This window comes from Euprymna scolopes, chromosome 10, assembly GCF_053919585.1.
Source record: "Euprymna scolopes isolate OS-2025 chromosome 10, ASM5391958v1, whole genome shotgun sequence".
Classification (NCBI taxonomy): Eukaryota; Metazoa; Mollusca; class Cephalopoda; order Sepiida; family Sepiolidae; genus Euprymna; species Euprymna scolopes.
The window spans coordinates 134,004,786-134,028,397 of NC_136491.1; the positions used below are offsets into that span (position 1 = coordinate 134,004,786).

General features: G+C 35.9%; 1 pseudogene; it reads right to left on the reverse strand.

The window, feature by feature from the left end:
- Window positions 1-21,827, reverse strand: part of LOC145286549 (histone-lysine N-methyltransferase SETMAR-like) — a 37,810-nt pseudogene extending 15,983 nt beyond the window's left edge.
- Window positions 21,828-23,612: the final 1,785 nt, after the last annotated feature.

Sequence of the window (23,612 nt, forward strand, 5' to 3'; positions counted from 1 at the left end):
ACCGATTCTTTTCAAATTTCACACCAATGCTCTTTATGTATCTGTGAGTCTTTTTTGTCGGAATGTCTCCAATAAGTGTCGGAAATCGACGGTCGAAACAATCTGATTAAAGAAGAACACTCCAATTTTGACCAAAATTTACATTTCACCGCACAAAAGAAATGCCCGGTGCATAAAATTCACAGTAGGTGCTTTAAAATGGCAGAGGCGCACTCGAAATGAATGTTTGTGATTAGATCACACTCGAACCATGATACTTGAAATGTGCATGTTAAACTTTTAATTCAAGCCGTTATATATATTAATTAATTCTATAAAACCTGCAGTGTTTCTTAAAGATGTCATTTGTAATTTATGATTATTGAGTCTCGTCTGAATAATTACACTTTAGAGCTGTGTGTACCTCCGGATGCCAGTTTGTTTGTGAACCTTTTTTAAAACGGCATTTGTTTCAAATAGTATTTTAATTTCAATCTGATAATAATTTAAAGATGTTTTGTCCATAGTTTTTCATAGTTCGTTTGAAATATGAAACGTTATTTCTATTGCTCTCCGCGCAGAATAAATGGGCGCATTTGACATATTTTACACAATTGATAGCTTCATCATCGCCTGTTCACCTTTGATCCAAGGCAAGAGTCGAAAGCGTTTTCATTCATCATTAAAATTATGAAGCGCAGGACGGCGGACGTAGAGTCGAGTAATTTATTACGTCTTTATCTGTTACGCGAAAAAGATGATGTTGAAAACGAATAATTTCTGGGTCGGGTTTGACACGTTCATGACACACACGCTAATATGATTTAGAACAGAAAGTGACTACAGCAAAGAATAAAGATTATCAAGCCGAAAAATCTCAACAAGAAAAATGATGGATTCTGTATGAAATGTCATCTCAGCTGCCGCCCAAGCTTTTGTTAGTGAATAATATGGCGACTTGATCGTTTATTCTTTCGGAATTATACAAAGTTGACATGTGTGCAGTTTCGTTTTATTTGCTTGTGTAAAAAGAAACTCTACGTTATTCTATTATAATAAAAGAAGGCAGTTTTGTTTAAAATCATTTCACGCTTTCTGGTTAGTTATGTGATCAAAAAAATCTAGAAGCAACAATGCCACACTTCCAACACTATACGTTCTGTTATCAAGAACTTTCCAACTAAACAACACGACACACAGCTGCCACAACTCGCCACTAGAATAATCAAGTCCAGAATCCGCATGCAACACACGACGCACTGCTGACACAACTTGCCACTTCAATAGTCAAATCCAAAAATCCCACCTATTCTGAAAAATCAAGCTCTTATCTTATATCTAACTGGAAACGTCTAATTTGCATATTAAACAAGGATATAAAAAGCGGCCGTTCGTTTTTTTCTCTTCACTTCTCGAGATCTTATAGGCTGCCGAAAGAAGAGGATAGTCACAAATAAAATCATTTAATCACAAGTTATTGATCATATTTGGTACGAAAGCACAGATATATCCAGAAATTATATTAAAAAAAGCATCCCTTATCAACCTAATACAAGGAAATACATGAACTTTCTTGCTTGCTTGCAATTTTAATGCATTGGTTCTTTGTAGAAATGGTGAATGGGGAAAGTGAATGTAAAGGAGATGATAGTAAAAATAACACCGTAATATAAACGCACACACATACATATATATATATGTATGTATATATGTATGTATATATATATATATATATATATATATATATATATATATATATATATATATATATATATGTATGAAGTACACGCGCGTGTTAAATGTGAAAAGTGACAGAATAATCGGCTGATTTGAGAAAACAAATGAAAATTAAAGAGAATTACCTTTGAAAAAAAAGTCAATATTTTACATGTAAGTACGAAGCAATCCTTAAATTAAAATCAGTGAACGATATTTTGAAACCCAGATTTCCCCCAGGGTATACTAATATTTTTTTTATATTCCAATAAACATTTTTCAAATTCGCTATGCTAATATTTCGGTCAGTCATTTGTCATGATCGTATAGCGACTGTAAAATATATTTATTTTGCCCTGGCACATATATATATATATATATATATATATATATATATATATATATATATATATGTGTGTGTGTGTGTGTGTGTGTGTGTGTGTGTGTGTGTGTGTGTGTGTGTGTAAATAAAAAGTAAATACGAAAAATATGTAAATGTTTATATCTTTACTGTATTTATTTCCTATGTATTGACGTGTAGAAATACAAAAAAGTCTTTCGAAAGAAAACAAAAATGTTTCTTCAAACGCACACCATTTTCGACTGATCCTTCGGTCTTCTTCAGTGTGAATGATGGCAACATGAGTGCAGGGCGGGCAGGGTTAGCAGCAGGATGGGGAGCACAGGTATATCTGAATATGACCTTCCAATATTTTTTACTTGAAATGGTCAGCAACTTGTGTTGCCTCAATTCAAAACCAAGTCTTTCATAAAACACTGAATAGGGCACCCACGCATCCCACGGGTACACTCGCATATATAAACATACATTCGTCTACGCCCGCACACTACCACATATGCTTCTACACGTTCTCGTACACACATACAGAATACGCACATACACGTTTACAGATATAGAGACATATAAACAGATGTAGACTGAAGAGATAGGAGGAAATTTCTCACCAAAAGCCTGGAATCGTAAATTTATTATGGTTCTAGGTACGAGACGGGGTTAAAGGACAGACTGCTTGTCTGGATTGCACATACACGTACGCGCGCACACACATTTTTTTCAACCGCTTATTGTAGATTCTAGTGTCTTTCATTAATTGATATACACACACACATATAATGTTTTAGAAATAAATGGAGAATATTCTTCTTTATGTTCATTATAATGTACTTAATTTCTTTCTACTTTGGTTCAAACATATTAAAATATCAGTGTAAAACTCTTGGATGTCGGTATATTTTATGTATAACGTTTCTCTATCCGTTTGTGTGTCCATATGTCCCTCCCTTTCTTCTCCCACACACGAGCACACTAGTAGATACATACATACATGCATGCATGCATGCATGCATGCATACATATATACATACATACATAAAATGACAGATATATTTGAAAAGCGTTGTTTTTAAATGAGAAGCCATCACAAAAATCGGAAGCTCAATATGTCGGTTAGAGAAATTAGAGAAAGTTATATATATTGCAATGCTTAAACAATGAGTTAAATAATAGTAAACAACAGCAACAACAGCAATAATAATAATAATAATAATAATAGCAATAATAATAATAATAATAATAATAATAGCAATAATAATAATAATAGCAATAATGATAATAATAATAATAATAATAATAATAATAAAAATCCCATTTATTTTCAGAGAAGGGTACTACAGTATGTAGGGTTTGTGAGAGGGAATATATATATATATATATATATATATATATATATATATATATATATATATTCATTTACATTACGTACACTAGTGTTTCTGTTTCACGCTTACGCTATCATCGGGTAGGCTAACAATTCCTACCAGTCATGAGATTCGAACGCAGCCACAAATCCACCTTTTGCTACATTTGCTGAGTCTCTATATCAGTGACACCAAATAACTGCCACGTGAATTAAGGGAATTAAGAATAATTAGACGCTGGTTTACACCGAAAACAATGAAAATCTAGAGAATTCGCATTATCGGATGTCGTGAACATTAGATGGTTGACTGCCTTAGCTATAATTTCGCAGACAGTTCCTATCCTTAAGTGTATAAATATATAATCACAATCGCAGTCCATTTTCTGTAGGCTGTTTTTGAACCCAGTCAACGACGGGTACTTCTGCTAGTATATATATATATATATATATATATATATATATATATATATATATATATATATATATAATATAACGCTGAACGTCTGTGTGTGTGCGTGTGTGTGTGTGTATGTGTCTGGTCACGAATAGGCCCCTATATGGTTGACTATTTAAAAAAAAATGATTTCATATAATGATGAAAGATGTATCGAGGATCAGGAATGGATATGTTGGATCTTGCAGAACGGTGGTTCATAAAAATTGTGGGGTCTGCGTTCGCACCTGGCCCCGAAAGTATGGAAATAAAAAATGAAAAAAAAAACGTTTACAAGGTTTTTGATATAGATGCACATAAGAATACTTTGATAAGTATGTTTCAACTAAAATAGGGATGGTATAATAAAATTGTGGGGTCTGTGTTCGCGCCTGTACTCCACGGAAATAGGGCACAAACTTTAACAAAGACTTTTCATATCTATTTGCGTAAGTATACTTTGATAATTATGTTTCAGTTTGAAGAAATATGGTATAATAAAATTATTAAGTGTTCGTTCGCGCCTGCCCTCCATAGAATGTAAATATGTCACAAAGTTTAACAAGGTTTTTTAAAAGGGGTGATGTTTCACAATAACACCTTAACTTTAATCTTAATTAACATTAGCTATTATTTTTTTTTTGAGTTGAATCATATTGTGTCGAATAAATTCACCTCATAAATTCACGTTCTTATTAAAGTGAAAGCAAAAAAAAAAGTCAGAACTTTAGACAATTCTCGACACAAATTTTGCATAACTCTGTTTTTTCCTTCTCCACATGCACGTGGCACTCTTTCGAAAAAAGATAATGGATAACTAATAAAAAAAAAAGAACCTTACTTGTTACCGTGTCAAAAGAAGGAAAAAATCCTGCTCACGTGATTACGTGTCTTTTTAAAAACATTTACATAGCCTTTTTATTTTAATTAAAACGAAATTTGAGGCGATAACTACTTAAAATATTTTTTATATAAACTACACATGCCATTATCGAATATTCCTCAAGCACAAAATAACGGAAAAAATTAAAATATGCTTATAAATATTCTTTACGTTGACGGAACTTTCTTAAATTGTTAACATAGAATGCTCAGGTGCTCCTCCTTCAAATTGAAAACGGGTCGCTCCATTTCAAACTCGCTGCCATTTTGATTTTTTTTAAACCGGTTCGTGAATTAAAATTTACAAACTACTTAAAAATACAAACCTTTTCTACCATAAAAGTAACTTTTATTGACTATAGTAACATTTATTTCCTGTATATTTATATTATATATATATATATATATATATATATATATATATATTTATATATAACATTTTCTGTTTGTAAGGAAACATCATTTTGTTGGTCACTCTTGACTACGAATGGAAACAAAGTTGATATAAAAAAATATATTTTCGCGAAAATTATCTTTACTTTCATCATATATTGCTTGGGGTAAAATTTTTGAGTATCAAAACCTATCTCTTTATAACCCCCCTTCTTTTCATAACCTATCATACTTTCATCAATCACAGTCCATTTTCTGTAGGTTGTTTTTGAACCCATTCAACGACGGGTACTTCTGCTGGTATATATATATATATATATATATATATATATATATATATATATATATATATATATATATGCATGCGAGGTGCCTTCAATAAGTTCCCAAACTTTTCTCTATAAGTACTGTTATTGATATATCACATATCGAATTTTAGTACCATTCGAAGTAATCTTCTCCGGCTGCAATGCACTTGTTATGCCGTTCCAGCAACATTTGGAAGGCCCCATGGAAGTCTTTTTTCGTAAGCGTGTCAATGGTCCTCGTCACAACTACATTCATTTTTTTCAATTTATTTCATAAGGACCGACTCTAAGGTTTTCTTTAAGCTCAACGAATAACCAAAAGTCAAAGAGCGCAAGGTCGGGACTATGGGGAGAGACAAAAACTGTCGTGATGCACATGACGCCGTTTTGTTCTGATCTTTACTGAGTACTCTTGGGACAAATTTGCGCAAATCTTCCGGATCTTCAGTTCCTCGCAAATAATAGTCTGTACAGTTCCTCGCAAATAATAGTCTGTACAGTCCTCACACTGACATTAAACTGTGCACGTATTGTTTCTATCGACACACGATGATCATTATCCATGAAATTCTTTATCCAATCAACTCTAGTGTTTTGAACTCCTTAGTCTTTTCACACCTCTCATCATACTTCACAGATTCCCTGCATTCCTTTAATCTTTTATGCAACTCAAAAACTGATGCTCAATGTATGCAAGATGGTCCAAAAGCAATCTGAAGTATTCAATACGTTCCTGTGGCATTTTTCCACGTTTAAAGAGAATTTTATTCCATATCGTTCCTTTAAAGTGTCTTCACATCCAGATTACATTTTGGAAATTCAGCAGCTGTGACAATTAAGCTATAGTAGGTTGTATTTCAATCCCAATTGTAGTTGGGTATTTGAACCTAAAATCATAAAAATTAATCTGCCATTTCATAAAATGTATAGCAATAACATATTTAATTTTCAAGAGTTAACGACAATTTTAAAGGCGTGTACAAGAAAGTTTGGTAACTTATTGAAGGCAGTTCGTATATACATATAATGTAATTACAAGATGGAACAATAAAATTGTCACTCTAGGAAAAACGACTTGATCCCATTTCCCTTTGATGAAAACCGGTTTATATTTATTTGCTGAAGACCATCTACTAGTTGGCCAGTTGTGTGCAAATCCAAAGAGCGATAGGAGCCTTCTGTTATGTCTGAACGAGACATAATGTCCAACTAGCGAGATCAGAGATGCGCGATTGTACAACTAATGCTCTCTACCGATTCAAGTTATATCAACAGCATTTTCAAAATGTATTGCTGGATTGCCACGAATCAAAAGACGTGCACAGGGTGATGAAAACAAAGTTTCCGGACACGGTTATGGTCTTTGGTGTGGTGTCAAGTAAGGGCTACACCATGTCACCTCACATCTTCTAAATCGGCTTGCAAGTCAACACCAAAGTGTATCTGAATGTGCTAAAGAGTGTGATGATCCCGTGGTGCCGCTGGCAGAACCTGGGTATGGTAGCAGAATTCACAAGTTCAAAGAGACCCAGGCTTGACTTCAGAAGAGAGTGCTACAACTTGTACCCTCCATCCTCGACCTGAACTCGTACGACTACTTCGTTTTGTTATGCGTCGCAAACATCACCAACATGACCTCCCACAACACCAAAGCCAGCTTGATCACCGCGATCCGCCGAGTGTTTGCCAAGCTCCTGTCTGTGCTTGAAGAAATAGCATGCTCTGAATTCCGGATCCCTATCGAGGCGGTGATTGAAGCTGAAGGCGGCTACATTAATAGATGTCAGCTCCACTACATAATCAAGTTACCTAAATTAATATTTTCAATGAAAGTTTGAAAATACAACTACAGTGTTGTTTTTTTAGAGCGGCACTTTTATCGTTCAACCTGCACAATTTAATACATACACACACGCACACACACACACACACACACACACACACACACACATATATATATATATATATATATAGTAATTTATAAAATATATATGGCGATTAAGCTTCACTGAATATTCCGCGTTTCATCCACTCTAGGACTCTTCAGGCTTATGCGCGAATTCCTTGCTTGTTTATCGTTTTTATATGTTCCTCTTCTATTGAGATTTTAGTTAGTCAATCAGCTTTCTAGTAGCCACCGCGCGCTTCCTATCAGCCAATGAGCATGTATTTATAAATTCTTTTGAGAGTGCTCGACTGTTTCAGGAGCTAAGTATAACTACTCCATTTACTCACATGAAATTAATATACGAAAGTATAGATTTATGCGTAAACTTGAAGTATTTACTTCAAAAAGTGCTCAATACGTAGGTAGAGCTAGTTAGTAATTTATAAAATATATATGGCAATTAAGCTACACTGAATATTCCACGTTTCATCCACTCTAGGACTCTTCAGGCTCATGCGCGAATTCTGTGCTTGTTTATCGTTTTTATATGCTCCTCCTCTATTGAGATTTTAGTTAGCCAATCAGCTTTCTAATATCCACTGCGCCCTTCCTATCATATATAAATATTAGGTTGCTGCAAAAATAATGTCGTTTTTGGACGTTCAACTTTAAAAGATCATAACTCCTTTCATCATAATAAACTTTATCAATCTGAATAAAAACCATTAGAATCGACACATTTTTGCCAACGAGAAACAAGTTTATTTATCCCATTAGCATAGAAATCCGGGGTTCTGAATGCGATGAAGTCATTGAACGCTGATTTGGTATCTTCTCGGCTTTTGAAACATTTTTCGCGCAGGAATTTGTCGAGATGCTTGAAAAAGTGAAAATCGATGTGCGAGAGATCCGGTGAATATGGCGGATGAGGCAATTTTTCGTAGCTCAATTCGTTCAGCTTCTGTAGTTTAGTAACATACGGGCGAGAGTTGTCAGGTAGGAGAATTAGTCCCTTCATGTGGACCAATCTCGGGCATATCCGTTGGGGGTTCTGGTGCATTTCATCAATTCGTCGGCAGTACTTCACTGTAATCGTTTTGCGCGGATCCAAGCAACTGTGATGGATGGGATCGGTTGCAGACTACCAAACAGTCATCTTTTCTTTGTGCAATTTCGGGAAATGTTGTGAAGCTTCTCCGGTATCCAACAACTGTGCCGAACGTCACCGATTGTCGTCGAGGTTCACCTTCTCATCACATATCTGAATCCGCTCGAGAAGTGGGTTGTTTTTGTTGCGCAGAAGTACCGTAGAATACACCTCAAAACGAAGATATTTCGTTCAATTCATGCGGCACCCATTTATTCAACTTTTTTGACTTCCCGATTTGCTTTAAATGGCGAACTATTGTTCAGTGGTTAACCTCGAGTTCAACAGCATCGTTGGTTTTGCGAGGATCAGCTTCAATTAAGGCTTTCAAATATTCGTCATCAACCGCAATCAGCCAGCTGCGACTGTCTTCATCTTCGGGGCTCTCGTCACCAATGCAAAATTTCTTGAACCACCGTTGTGCTACACGTTCGTAAGTGGTTCCTGAGACAAACGTATCGTTAATATCACAAACTGTCACGGCAGCTTTTCGGCCAAGTTTGAATTCGAACAAGAAAATCGTGCGGATTTGAATTTTGTCCGTGTTGTCGAAAAGCCTTCAAATAAAAAAAAAATGAAGAGATTAAGAGTGGTAACAAATAACACGATTTGATAGAGCGAAAAACGCGCTTCAAAATATATAACATGGCTATATATATATATATTAATGAATTAATGCAGAAATTATATATAAAATATAATATGTGCTTTGCACCAACTTATATATATATATATATATATATATATATATATATATATATATATATATATATATATATACACATATATTTGTAGTCATCAACATACAGTCCTGTTGCGTTGTATCACAACTCACGCATGGTGGTCAAAAAGCGTCATATATTGTTTTTATCCCAAAGTTGAGTTTCATAATTTTCCGTAATTTTTAGATAATGTAAACGGAATGTCTGGCTGATCTTTGTCGACACCAACATAGATCCAACTGGACGCGATACTACACAGCTGCGGCTAAACATTACTTTGCCACAAAAATCTCTTTTGATACAGCGGCAATTTAGACAGGAACAATATACCTGATCGGGAGAGAATTCAACGTTAGCTGCTATATCTATATGAACAGACTGCCCAATAACGCAAGTAGAACGTATGTAGATGTAAGTCAGTGATTACAGCTATCGAATCAATAGGGTCTGACGCTAAACACGCATGAAAACCTATAGGGCGGTTATTCAAACAACTTATTCTATATTATTACCACTTTCAGTATTTACATATATGTCTTCTGTATCTACATTCCTATTAGGATATATATAGTAAATGCTCGACTACATTTATTGGCCGAATTTTATTAAATGAACTATATTAGATACAAAATCTGAACTGTTGGGTTATTCTGCTAAAATAATGCTATAATCGGAACGCGTTTTTGTACTTCACTATTATATAAAATGACTTTTCTGCATGTGTAAATTCGTTACTTATAGACTCTACAATGGCTGGCTCAATTTCTATGAAATTTCACACAAATTTAGTTTCTTTATCTGGCAGTGTTCTTAAGTATGTTTTAAATGAGAATGCCTTCAATAATCGTAATAATCCGATAAAAGAGGGAACAGGTGATTTTGACCAAAGTTAACAGCTTTACATCACATAAAAAGGTATTCTACTCTAATGGTTTCTTTCCCAGAACTGCTAGATTTTGGAACTCCCTTCCAGGTTCCTGCTTTCCAAGCTGTTAAAGTGTAATGTGAACAGATATCTTGCTGCTCAATTCCCTACATACCAACTTTGCAACTTATGCCCTTGATAGTAGCCCCCAAAGTGGCATTTTGCCTTGTTTGGGGTGAAAATAGAATTAAAAACAAAAAAAAAACATCTTATACAAAGACTAGCATCGAGACACATTTAAATCTTTAATTCATTCCTTTATAAATAATTTTTAAAAAATGAACAGTAGGTTCTCTACAGTGCAATGTAGATTACAATGTATTGTGGGAAGTCACTGTGGTAAGGCATGTGAAGCTTGCTCACAGTTTATCGCGATGGGCAGCAGTTGGATCTAGAGCAGGCAATCAATCGATTTGATTGAAAAATGGTCAATTTCACAGATTTTGATGACAATAAAAGCTTGAATGTGTGAAACATTCGTTCATCATCATTCAATCCCGGACAACGTCGTGTCTCCATGCTAGTTTTTGTATGAGATGTTTTTTTGTTTTTAATTCTATTTTCACCCCAAACAAGGCAAAATGCCACTTTGGGGGCTACTATCAAGGGCATAAGTTGCAAAGTTGGTATGTAGGGAGTTGAGCAGCAAGATATCTGTTCACATTACATTGTAACAACTGGGAAAGCAGGAACCTGGAAGGGAGTTCCCAAAATCTAGCAGTTCTGGGAAATAAACCATTAGAGTAGAAGACCTTTTTATATCAAAGATTTCTACTGTGAGGGGATTTTTCTGCTTCTTGGGTTTGTTGGGGGTTTTACGTCGAGGGGGCACAAGTGCCTGTAGTGCGTCTGAGCATCCATCATCAAAATACTTGTAAAACAGGCAGAGGGATGCAAGATTTCGTCGATGGGACAGAGCCTTAAGATGATAGTTCAGGACCTGTCAAGTTGGCGACTCTCTTTGAACCCTGTCCAGGAGTTTATTTTTTATTTTTTTATTACACCCCAAACAAGGCAAATTGCCACTTTGGTGTAGGTGGCTACTATCAGGGGCAACAACTACCGGGGTAATATGTAGGGATTTGGGCAGCAAAATTTAGAAATGTGTTCATTTTTTCTTCCTGTCGTGCCTGTTATAGAGTGTAGTGTCTTCAGCATATATACCCAACTCAGAGGCAATTTTGTCGGAGATGTCATTTATGAATATTAGGAATAATAGAGGTCCAATGATAGACCCCTGGGGCACTCCCGCATTTATATCATATTGTTTAGATGTACGACCGTCGAGGACAACCTGTATTTTTCTCTTATCTAAGAAGGATTTAATTATGTTAGGTATTCTACCAGTGATATCGTATGATCTAATTTTCCTGAGGAGACCCTCATGCGATACTCTGTCAAAAGCCTTAGATATATCTAGAGCTACTGCTATGCCCTCCCCCGCTTTGTCCAGTGAATGGTATATACGTTCAGAGATTACAGTTAGGATGTCTGCTGTGGAACGGGCTTGTCTAAATCCATATTGTTTGTCAGTCAGAAGTTTAGCATCTGTAAGGTGATGGACTAGAGCATGGTTAATTAAGGTCTCAAATATGTTGGCAAAAAGTGGAAGGGGCTAATGGGGCGGTAATTTAATGGGTCAGAAAATTTGAGCAATGGCAGTTGCGCAAGTCGAACTAAACCATTGGGGCGAGTGGGGTTTACTATGGGAACATGCGCTTCGATTGCAGTTTTTAACCAGTCACACTGTTCAGCAGAGAGAGAAAAAATACTTCCTGCTGGGGCATCTCTGATTAGTTTCCTGATGGCTTCCCAGTCAGCCTTTTTATAATACCTCGTTGTTTTGAGCACTGGCTCTTCAGTTTTGGCCTCAGAGTTTAAGGTGATTTCAACCATTATCTCTGCATGATTAGCGTTCCCAGAGTGGGCTGTCAGCCTTCGTTATGCAATCATCGGAGACTGTGGTCAAAAACAGATCTAGTAGTGATGCGTGTTGTTCTTCCTGGTCAGGGAAACGGGTTGGACACGTAACCAATAATGATAAGGAGTGAGATATAGTTAATATATAAGTTGTGCTGCCCGCTGCATCTGTGTAAGTAGAGAATCCAAGCCAGTTTTTGTGGTGGACATTAAAATCACCAAATACATGTACTTGTGCGCTAGTGTCGAGGGAGAGTGCCGTGTCTATGCTGTCAGAGACTTTGTTTATTATGGTGCAGTCCTGGGTCGAGGGAGAGCGGTAGAGAAAATAAAAGTAGCTAATGTTGTGTTGCATGTTTAGTCTAAAGCACATAAAGGCTTGATCATCCGATTCTAGGTTTGTTTCTCTAGTCAAGGGAAGGGTATTACGAATGTAAACTCCAAGTCCGTGCATGTGTCTGTCAGAGTCCTTACGGCAGAGTAGGAGATATCCAGGCATGTTAAAGTTGTTAGAGGGGATGGAGGAGTGTAGGTTAGTCTCACTTAGTGCTAAGATATCCGGGGTATTAGTTAAGAGAAATGCTTCAACATCAGCTAAATTAGTTCTAAGCCCACGGATATTTGTGAATGCAAGCCTCAAGGGAGGGGGCAAGTTGAGTTTGTTTGACCGTAAGCCTGGTTTAAGCTTATTTTTTAGATGGTACTCTCGTCATATTTTTTACAGAGTTTCGGTTTAGATAAGGGGGAGCTAAACAAGAGGTTATGCAGAGCATCAGACATGCATCACAAGTAGACCATCAGCTGACCTTTCTCCTATTAGGATTGTGGCCTCAGGAAAGCCCACCGGGGATGAGTGAAGGGTCCCTTTCCATGCGCAACATGGTACTACAAAACATCCCAATATTATTCAACTGTTGATGGAGCAGCCGCTCTAAGCGCTACCAAAGAGTTAGGGATCCTGTACTACCAGTCGGGAACAGCAGCCAGGAACTCTCAATCCAGTACCCTCAACCCATTAGAAGAAGGTCAACCCAATATAATTGTTCAGGCATATATTGTACTCAAGCACTCCAAAATGTCCAGTTTTAGGGGTGGGGTGTGCTGGGAATTGGGAAAACGGCGTTCGTTGCCCTAGCCAAGAAACAAGATCTACCGCTGGGTGTTTCTGTCGAATCACTGAGATAGTGTCTCTGCGCCTGACTAATAGGCAAAGAAGGAGTATGGAAGCCGGGCGATAGACAGAGCCTATCTATAACTTAAGCAGTTTAGGTTTGCAAACCGGTAATTTGTTTGAGTCACCAGCTCTAGGAAGGTTGTCATTCAAGACTGAAGAGGCCTCCCTCCCCTTCGGTTTAGTTTCAGAGTTTTCCTTCTCCTAGACGGATAATCTGGGAAGATCTACTGGGTCCATCAGCACTGAGAGGGTTTGCTCCGCGCCTAGGTTCTAATATAGGTATTTCTGCGACCCCGCGTGGTTAGTTAGTGTTACTAGGTTAGTTTGTGGAGGTTATATCTCTGCTGATTAGTTACACTCCTCCAAGTGATTTAGGGACATTGGTATTTCATTGTTACTGGATAAAGGGGGTGAGTGGAGCTCATGCTTACAAGCAACTATGATTGTAAGAAGGCTTGTTAGAGAGGAGAAAATATGGTTTGAGTCTTTCCCCTTTTATTTATTTTATTTGTGTTAGCTTAGGTCTAGGATAATGTTACAGTATGAGTAGGTATTAAGAATTGAACTACAAGTTGTGCCCAAACTATTTTAGATTATAGAAGGTTAGAGTTAGGGTTAAGATGAAAGTGCAATATAGTATTGATAAAACAGCAAGTTTTGAGTCATGTGTAATTAGGTGAATAGATATATGGGCAGGTTTTCAGTAGATGCGAATAGAGTTGAAGATTGTAGGTATAAAGTGTTTTTCTATTATTGAGAAGATAATTTCAGGATTCAAGTAAGAGTCATGGGACATTTTCCATAACAAGGAGTATCGGTTCAGTTTCGTATTAATCGTTGCAAAACTCTCTAGGAGGAGACAGTTATGTAATGCAGATCGCTTTGCTTCTGAGTAGATACTGTGGCTGTTAAATACCTTACTGGATAGGAATGAGCTCTAATGCATGCCTTAGAGGTAGAAATGTATAGATGTTTAGTGATGGCTATTAAACAGTTTGCATGTGAGAGTTAGGGGCTGGAAGTTAGAGATTCCACTACAAATGTGGTGCAATGTAGGAGTTTAGTGGCGGCTTGGTGGGAAGGAGCAGATTGTTAGCGTTCAAGAGAAAAGGGGTTATTTATTTACAAACAACAGTAGATCTCCATTAGGATTTTGAGTTACAGGTAAGGTTTAGTTTGAAGAAACGAAAAAAAATTTTTTTTAATTTTTTAAGGAGTTAGACTAGTTGCGGATGCATCAACCCAGATGTGACAGCAATACTCCATACTTAGGAGAATGATATCCTTGTAGAGGTACAGGATACTTTCAGGAGTAAGCAACTTTCTAGCACGGAAGAGAGAGCCCACCTTCCCCGTAGCGGTCCTGGCAATGCTCTCAATGTAATTGTTCCAACTCATGTTTCTTGTGAACGTTAAATCGAGGAGTTTGAACGAAGTACTTTCAGGTAATGTATCTTTAGCCATAGCTATTGGTGGTAGAGCAGGTTTCTTGCAATTATTGAAGGAAACAACAGTGATCGGGCATTCTATAATTGAAGACAACTAAGATGCTCCTTAAACGTGCTATAAATCAAGGGCGGTTAATTCTCCCAATTTTTGTAAGTTAATTTAATCACATAAGTTTTAGCTAATAGATATTACACAACATTTGTACAAGAAAAAGAAACAAAAAGACATTTTATAAAGTTTGCATTCATGAAAAATCTTTTTTTAATTCATTATTTTTAGTGAACATTAGGATTAAGCCTACGGGTTGTGTAAATTTATTTATACTGCCTGAGGCGCCCAGAACGGGGAATGTCAATGGGGATGCTTAGGCAATTTTTGTTAGGAAAGCGTGTCTCTCTATTAGGAGGGATTGCTTGACACCTCACTTTCTTTACCTTGTGTCACATAATTCTATGGTGGGCAACATTTAAATATCTACCCGGTGATAGCTTACAAGATTAAATAAAGAATCCAGTTCAAAATTCGGTAAAAAATTCTCGATTTCAACAGGATTATGAAGAATGTTTGAGATTACATTAATTAAAACTTTGCGAGAATAACACTCAATATGAGAATAGTAGTCCAAATATTGCAAACAATACAAATTATCAATCCTTACCTATAAAAATCCAAAACATAGGTAGAAATACGTTTCTTTTCGTTTCTTTTTTTATTTACTTTTAACATCCATTGTTTTTTCTTTCTTTCGGGAGGGGGTGCTTGACAGATTAAAAAATGCACTTAAACGTACTCTGACACCTAGAAATAAAAATAAAAATAAAAAAGTAAACGACGGAATGAAATTTGTTTTTTGAAAGGAGATAGGTAGTGGGGAAATTTATCAGCACCTTATCACCATAACCTAACCCTTACAGTATATCATCCCTTCGGCCATATTTTGGAACGTTTGACACATGTCAGGATTACATCAAAAACACCTTACGAATAAACCCCTAAAAATATACGATAATCTGCTGCCAGTTCTCCCATTTCTTTACATATGTATCGTAAAAACCGATTCAGAGTTGGTTTTTTAGAGCATAGATACTTTTTTTTTTGCCTCCAGAAAAAAAAATCTCTTTTTTTACAATAGTGTCTAATCGTATGACTCAGTAACAGTGTATCATATATTTATTTCGGAGTGTTCGTCGGTATTGTGGGCGGATACCCGTTGACAGATGACACAAGCGGCTCCAATCGAACTGGAGGTTGAGGAATGGGGGAGTTCACCCTAACCTTGTTTCATCCGGTAGAGAGATGAACTGTGTAATTGGTGACGCGCGTGTGTAAACCTGGGTTGGTTGGTGATAAGACAGAGTGGAGGTGAACGACAGGGGCGAATAATGAGATAGGTAATCACTTGTCCACAGGTGAAAAAAAAGACATTATAAACAATGCTCGATGTATTAATAATCTTTATATATATATATATATATATATATATATATATATATATATATATATATATATATATATATATATATATATATAAATCAGCGTGGTTTTCGTGTACTACCATAGTACTATAGTCGAGTGCGTTATCCATTACGCTACGAAGTCCAAAATTACTTTACGTGTTATTTTTATCGCTTATTATGTCGATTTTTCTTGTTGATTTTAAAACGATAATATGGTTATTAACGTCTCCAAACTTAGCCCTATTTTGTGACCGTAAACAAATTAACATAAATTATTATTTTTTTCAAACAGTAATTTACAAACACGTGTTTCATGGTTGTAAGGATCAACAGCAACGCATTATCATTAAAAATTACCAACAAAAAAAGTCCATACATATAAAAATACCCGTCCACATACACTTTTCATGATAAAGCTAGAACCCAGAATTTGATGAAATCGAACAATTGCATCGACAACGGACAACGCCAGACCTAAAGCGGGTTTCGATGTACTGCATCTGATCAGTGACGTGCTCCGACATAGGCCCGAACCCAGGTCGTCGCACGCATGAAGTGTGCAACACTGACGGCCTAACCATATGGGCCACGGTGCAATCTATTGGCTATGCCTCGATTTTAATTTTTATATTTTTTATCTAGTACTACATTCTACTATGTGACAAGTCACGCGTCCATACAACTAAGATAGTTACTGCTGGTATGACGACGGTAGACATCACATCTACAACATTAACTGAAATTAGCCGACTCCCCAGGCACGATTACGGAACAACCTATTTGTTGAGGGACATCACATCTCTACGAAGGATGAACCGCTTTTTCTACATATATTAGACATTAAGAGGAGATTATAGATAGATATATAATTACCCGTTTCCATACACATGTTTATGATAAAGCTAGAACCCAGAATTAGATGGAATCGAGCAATTGCATCGACAACGGACATCGATTACAGCTAAGATATTTGCTGTAGAATCAGCTTGCCTAAATCCATATCGTCGGTCGTAAAGAATTTTAGCATCTATGAAGTGGTGGACTAGTACTAATTGATTACGGATTCAAGGGTTTTAGCGATTAGAGTTTGAAGAGAACTGTAGAAATTTTCTTAATAGTATAGCCGTGATGACAGTAGACCCAAACGCCTTCGATATGTCTGATTTTTCTGTGATATCACAAGAAAGGTTGACTTTAAGATCATTGAGTGTGGCTTCTTTCCGGAAAGATAAATTTGGATGGGATTAGTTTGTTAGGTCTAATATGACGCTAAGGGCGAACCACCCCGCAAGCAGATAAGCCTTCTTAGTTTCTGCGCAAACGTTTTTAGATAGTGGATGAATTCTTAGTTGTCCATTATTTACTACACTGTCATAAGTTTTGTTTTACAGCAGGGATGTGCGAGGACGTGACGATATATGTATGTATTGGATTTATATTTCTTTGTTACGTCAGAACGTAGCAAAACATGTGAATGTTTTTCACGTAGATTATTGCATCTGCTTCCAACACGTTTCTCGCGACAATTTCCATTGCCCTATTCTACCTATTCTGACCTAACTTGTTGTATAGTTATTTCTACTATAATGGACAATTTACTACTTTCCTGGAATCGCATCTAAATAGCAATATGTATTCATTTTTAACTTGTGATCCTTGAGTTCGATTCCAGCATTCTTCTTTAATAATAATTATATTCGACCATAATCACTTCGTTTCTCTAATTACCGGAAGCTGTCTCCTTCAATATAAAACAGTTTTACATACATCGTTAGTTCCTAATTTCTGGAACACAAAGCGTGTTCTGGTGATTTTACTAAGCCTACTCTTGGCTACAGCTACTTAACTCTGATAATTATTTATAGTTTCTATACTCTTATCTATTTAAACTTAACTTACGGTGGTTAAATCTTCGGATTATATATCTCTATATCTGTTTCTACTATTATATAAAATGGCTTTGTCTGTGTGTATGTCTGTATTTGGAAGTTCGATCCTTATAGAAACGAAAAAAGCTGGATTGATTATTATGAAATTTGATACTAAGCTACTATATGTGCATGGCAGTGTTTTTAGAAAAGTTTTGGATCGAAATGTCGTCGATAAGTATATATAATCGAAATAACTCGATGAAAGAAGAAACGGGTGATTTGGACCAAAATGTAGACCATACACTTCCTAACATCCCAAGCGCATTTGAGAAAATTTATAACCACAAAAGCTGAAAGACCGGACATATAAAATCAATAGTGGGTTCACATCTAATGAACTGATCTTATATCTGCAGTATTCATAGCGACTGGTGTTAAATTTATATAAACCACTCTGATCCATAAATGATATCTATAAGTTTATTTACCCTTTGTCATTCTCTAGCTCTTAATTCAGACCATGTCCGTTCTACCTCTGTGTGACTCTCTGTGTGACTCTCTCTCTCTCTATCTCTCTCTCTATATATATATATACATATATATATGCATACATATATAAATAAATGTGTGTATATACATATATATATATACATATATATAATTTTAAGAATGTGAGAAGTTATATAATTATTTCCACAGCCAAACAACGTAACAGCTCACAAGACTCATGACAGCCAACAAACCGGAAGTCTAAGACTCGAGTTTCCACTATATATATATATATATATATATATATATATATATATATATATATATATATATATATATATATATATATATAAGTTATGTGTATGTGAATTCCTTCCGCATAGGTTCCTAACTGGCTGAGCTGATCTTTTGCAACTTTCACACAAAGGTAATTTATATGCCTGGCAGTGTTCTTAGATATGGTTTGTACAGAAATTCATCCGATAAGTATCAATAATCGAAAAAAATTCATCCTAAAAATAGTTTCTTTTCTGATAGATAAAAAAGAAGAATTTTCATAGGGGATTTTTTTACGATACACAGGTAAGCGAGTTATTAAAATTGTAGCAAATGATTTCTTCTTCAAAAAACAAACAGAATTATAAAATACAATAATTTACGGCCCCTAGCACCGCTCTGCGACTTTTTGTTTCGGAGGAGATACAGTTTCAAAATATTGAGACAGACAGACAGACATATAGCCTTTTATATATTAGATGTCTAACAGTCTTCTACTTGGTATATACAAATGTATTAACTATTAGTCTATTCATATGCATGTATATAAACCACTCTTTCTTATTTTTTATATTTTAATCTTCTGTATTAGATCCCAATATGTCATTCCTTATTTCTTTTCATTTCTAATCTAAATATTCTTAAGTTGGTTTTATTTGTGTACCCTTTATTTTTGTATAATGTCGGCTTTTCTTCCCCTTTAATGAGAAGCATTTAGCTTCGAAATGTCATGGCCTAAAGAAATTCTTTCCCACTCTCTTCTAATTTTCGTCCTTATTAATTTGATAATACAATAAATTGTATGTAACTTTTTTCTCATATTTTAAATTAAATGTATCTATCTATCTATATATCTATATATATATATATAATGTATTTGAAATATAAGCATAGATTATTTAAATAGAGGCTTATGAATATAAGAAGCGCAACATATTATGCTTCGCAATGATTAAGTATGAAACCAATTATAACCTCTATTTCTATTTGATATATTTCCTTATTGGGCTAGTAAATACATTCACGTATACCTATATTTACTTTATTTTATCTTAAATTTTACTTTATACACAAACACGCACACATATATATTCATGGGAAAGTTAAAAGAATAATAATGCTAAGCTCAACCAATTGCTTTGGAGCTTATATAGAATATTAGGAATAAAAAACATTTCGTATTTTTACTTGACATTTTTATACTTATTTTTTCATTTATTTTTTATTCTTTTATATTCAAATATGGGGGGGGGGGCGTCCGGCTTTCCCCGGTCGCAAAGTACGCTTAAATATGATATTTTGATTTGTCACGATTTTGTGCATAAAACAATGGAGTTGTGATTTCAAAAGTGAATAAAACTTATTAAGGTGTCATCAGCTAGAACCGAAACCGAAACTGTAGCATTCAAAGTTGGTGACGTTGCCATTGTACCGACGTGACACGCATATTAACTGATTAAGAATAAAAAATAAAGTAGGATAAATGCAGATAATGTATAACGATTTTTCAATTTTGAACCATTTTGACCCCTTAAGGACTATTTTAAGCGACTAAAGACCAATAAAAGAACGGTCTGTAGAAGTCTAAACATTTGAGGCCCCTAACGCCGCTCTGCGACTTTTAGTTCTGGTAGAGGTAGAGTTTGAAAATATGGAGACAGACAGACAGACAGACAGTGAGATATATAGCGTTTTATATATTAGATAACTTTGTACTTCTTATACCTTTATTGTTTTTTTAAAAATTGTTTTATACTCTTTTATACATTTTTTTATCTCCTTGTTTATCCTCGATCTTAATATTTTTTATTTTATAATTAAATTGATTTTTATGCACGACAATTCACCATCCCACTAAACCAAGGCTACGACATCCTACCTTAAGTCATTAGGCATTAATGGAGAAAATTTGATGACACGACCACCTTGTTCTCCAGATAAAAACCCAATTGAGCAGCTCTGGTCAATAATAAAGATGAAAGTTTATGAAGCAGGTTTTCAATTTTCATCAAGGATGAATTTTGGAGGAAGTTTCCTATAGCATCACATTATCTAAAATCCGCCGATTTACATCATCTGTTGATAAAAGGCTATTCAAAGTGATTTTGACGCATGGAAGTTATGTTGATGAATAATGTAAAATTCATTCTTGTTTTTGGTTAATATTATTACTGGATATGTTCTTTATAAAAAGAAATATGAAGTAAGAATATTGTTTTATTAACGAAAATATACATTTATAGACACTTGCAATAAAGTGATACACACTTAAAATTACCAGAAAATATAAAAAATAGTACAACTTTCAAAATATGTGTTTAAATTCTACAAAAAGCAAAGAAATAAGGCCCCTTAGTATGCTCTTCCAGTGAACCAAATTCCACTGCTCTACGTTTTATAGCAATTTCAAAATAAAAAAAAGATATTGACCTGCAATAAAGCGATACACAGAGTTTATATAAGCTCCAAAGCAATTTGTTGAGCGTTGAATTATACCGATAGGTCTCCTCTTAAAGAATCGATTTTATCTTTTAACTCCCCCATATATATATATATATATATATATATATATATATATATATATATATATATATATATATATATATCGGGCAGTTATATATATATATCGGGCAGTCAGTCGATTTCGACGATGACGCGGAGGTCGGTTAGTGTCCGTGTCGAAGGTGCTATGTGAGTCCGATCGGAGCTCTGAAACCCCGGCCGACGATGTGACACATGATGGCAGGAAATCCGGGTAGTGGCGCCCGTAGTCGCGCTCTTTTTGGTTCCTAAGCAACAATGCTTTGATCTCTAATGGCATAGGATGCGCCTGATACCACACTTCTCCAAACTATCCGATCTTCAGCTTTTCTTCTCCAGTCGTGTAGTTGGTTTGTGTTTTTCAAATGTCTCTTGAACACGTCTTTATAGCACAGTTTCGATGCGTCAAGGAGTCGTGTACCTTCTTTGAGCCCATCAAAGAAAACTGCTTTTGGTAGTCTGTTGTCTGACATGCGCGTAACATGTCCTGCCCATCTCAGTTGGTTTCTTACACTTATTTCTTTAGCAACTAGCATTTTAGCCTTTTTTAGTACTTCAAATTCAAAGAGATACTCATTAGATGACGGAGGTGCCTTTGTTGTATCAGATTTAATCTCTTGAAGTGACGTCTGTAGAGAGTTCAGGTTTCTGAGCTGATGGTAGGGCAATAGCTCTGTACCCTTTCACATTGATCTTTAATCTGATTCCTCTGTGATTCCGCAGACGGTCTTTCAATTTTCCGAAGGCTGATGCAGCCGTTTGGATCCGTTTTGACAGTTCTTTATCGATTTTTCTAGTGTTCGTAATGGTACTGTCCAGGTAGATGAACTGTTCAACTTCCACCAATGGGGTACCGTTCAGGAGTACTTCTCTGGGGTTAATCTTTGTGTCACGGGTGTCTTGAATCAAAAGTTCGGTTTTCTTGATGTTGATTGTCAGTCCAAATTTCTTGGATGCCTCGACAAATGCTATCACTAAATCTTGCATTGCTTGGAGGCTGTGGGTCACAAGTGCTGAATCATAAGCAAAGAGTAGTTCCTTGATAACTCATGTATCCTGGTTTTTGCTCTCAGGCGTCTGAGATTAAAAAGGTCATCATCACTTCTGGTTCGGATGTAGAGATCACCGAGTTCTTCAGGCATGCTTTTCAGGACAGCAGCAAAGAAGGTTGTAAACAGAGTTGGCGCGAGGACACAGCCTTGCTTGACGCCGTGTCCAACGCTAAAGAGTCTGAGCATCCGTCGCCCCTGCAAACGCGAGCAGTCATGCCATCATGGAAATTGCGCAGTACTCTTGTGAAGATCTATGGGCAACCATAACGTTTCAGTAACTTCCAAAGCATTCTCTATCAACTGTGTCGAAGGCCTTGGTAAAATCTACAAAGATGGCAATGAGAGGTTGGCGTTGTTCAATGGACTTTTTCTGTAACTGTCGGAGGGCAAAGATCTTATCTTGTGTGGATCTGTTGGCCCTGAACCAACATTGGCTCTCCGGCAGAATGTCTTCAGCCAAGGTCTGTATTCGATACTGTAGGATTTTGGCCATAATCTTCTCAGCAAAAGACAGAAGGGAGATTCCTCTGTGGTTTCTGCATTCCGCCATGTCCTCTTTTCTCTTATACACTGTCACAATGTTGGCATCTTTGAAATCCTGAGGAACTTCTGTTGTTGATGTCCAGATGTTGTGGAAAAGTTGTAGTAACTGACTTCTCAGGGCTGCTCCACCGTGCTTCTAATGGTGGTATGTTGTCTGGTCCTGCAGCCTTTCCATTCTTTGTCGTCTTTATGGCTATTTCAAGTTCATCTGCTGTTGGTAAAACATCTATTTGGTGTCTAATAAGCAGTTGAGGTATATTATCAGCTTCATCTTTAGCACGTGTTTCTGGGTTCAACAGAAGTTCGAAGTGTTCCTTCCATCTCTCCATTATCGTGTTTTTCTCCGTATGGAGCACACTGCCATCAATGCTCCTCACAGGGTATATATATATATATATATATATATATATATATATATATATATATATATATATGTGTGTGTGTGTGTGTGTGTGTGTGCGTGTGTGTGTGTGTGTGTGTGTGTGTATACTACACATATTATGGACACGGATTGTTTTAAATAAATTACAATTTCTTATCGTCGCTTTCCCGCGATGCTACAGACTAATATTTACAACAAATTGCCATAACATTTACATTTAACTTGCACAAATAAATAGTTGTAACGTTGGTACAAATCAATTAACATTTACATCTATTGCAAATACCATTGCTTCGTTGGTTTCAGCGTGTAAATTATGCAATTTGGCATTATTTAGATTAACA